The sequence below is a fragment of the Protobothrops mucrosquamatus genome, unplaced genomic scaffold (assembly GCF_001527695.2).
Source record: "Protobothrops mucrosquamatus isolate PMUCROS unplaced genomic scaffold, P.Mucros_1.0 scaffold247, whole genome shotgun sequence".
Classification (NCBI taxonomy): Eukaryota; Metazoa; Chordata; class Lepidosauria; order Squamata; family Viperidae; genus Protobothrops; species Protobothrops mucrosquamatus.
Window position 1 is genome coordinate 367,667 of NW_015386596.1, and position 1,910 is coordinate 369,576.

Sequence of the window (1,910 nt, forward strand, 5' to 3'; positions counted from 1 at the left end):
GTAATTCTTCAAGTAAGCCGAAATCTTTGCCATTTCAGCAAGGTACGAAACTTTCAATCTCCAGTCTTCCATTGTAGGTAAAATTTTACTCTTCCAGTTTTGAGCTATCAACAAACGGGCAGCAGTTAAGCAATACAACATCAAATTCGTTTCTTTTACATCCAGATTTTGTGTGATACCTAGGAGAAACAACTGAGGCGAGAAAATAATTCTTCTTTTGAAAATTTGCTGTAAGTTCCACCACAATTTTATCCAATTTTATCTTCTTGCTAAAGGAATAATATTTCAGTTATCAAAAATTTCCACTCTAAATGTATTTGGCTACAACATTTTCATATGGGAGATTTCTGAACAAGTTGCCAATTGACTAATGTATTTTTTTTTTAAGTAGTTCAGGTTTGACACTGAGAAAAAATACTACTGCAACACCATGACAAAGAGTATTGTTTGGCAGTTCTTTCACTTTTCCATTTGATGTTTTATTGATTCACAATAGTTATTCCCATTACCTTTAAAACCTCAAAGTCCTTTAAAGAAATTGAAATGTTAAAGAATTTGGCCTGTTAGCTGGTGTCAAGGTTAATAAAGAGAAGGTAAAGATGATAATAAAAACATGAACATATTTATCATACAGAATTGATAAATAAAATGGATTTTAAGATTGAGAAGGGTATCACTATGACAATTATGACTTACACTTTATAACTATGTTAACATGTGGAATAAAGTTACAAAGACACATTAAGATGGGAGAAACCACAAATCTCATTGCTCGGGAGAATTTTCATGCAATCAATCAGGAATTTAACTTCAGTATTTGACCAGCATGGCTTCCTGGTAGTAATCTTATCTTGTATCACAATAATACACAAAATATTCATTGTAACAACATCGACAAAGGAATGAAATTAACAAGCTAAGAAGAAACTAACAATAATCTACTCTTCCTAGATATCCTCATCAGTGATGACAAATTAGAAACAGAAATCTATCATAAAACTACCCACACCAACCAACTGCTCCACTACAGTATAAAATCCAACTTTTCACAAAATAAGCTATTTAGATGAGCACAAATACATTGAAGCAATCCTGAATATCAGAAAAATAAAAGAGATTGTCTGTATAGCATCTTCCAACAAAATGGATATCTATGTAATTTTATCAAAAAGTGCTTGAACACTCAAACCAATATTGCACAATCAACACAAGCTGTGAAAATAATAATACTGCCACACATCAAAAACATATCAGAAACCACCAACAGACTATTACAACCACATGCCATCACTATAGCTGGTAGAAATGATCTTAGAACCACTGAAGTATATTTTTCAAAGATCTTGGAAAGAGCTGATGTGGTTCCCATATTTGAAAAAGGAGGAAAAATTGGATCCAGGAAACTAGACCAATCAGCCTGACATCAATACCTGGGAAAATTCTGGAAAAGACAATCAAGCAACTGATCTGTGAACAACTAGAAACAAGCAAAGAAATTACTGGAAGCCAACATGAATTTATCCAAAACAGATCATGCCAAACAAACCTTATTGTATTATTTAACAAAGTAATTAAATTAGTGGAAAAGTGAAATGCTGCTGACATAGTATTTATTTATTCCTTGTACTTTTGGACCTCTCAGCGGCTTTTGATACTGTGGACCACGGTATCATGCTGCGGCGACTCGGTGAGTTGGGAATGGGAGGCACCATTATGCGGTGGTTCTCTTCCTTCCTCACCGATCGTACGCAGTCTGTATTGGCAGGAGGACAGAGGTCGACCCCTAGGTCCCTAACTTGTGGGGTTCCTCAGGGGTCGGTCCTCTCTCCTCTTCTGTTCAATATTTATGTGAAGCCGCTGGGGGAGATCATCCGTGGCTTTGGGGTGGATTTCCATCAGTACGCTGATGA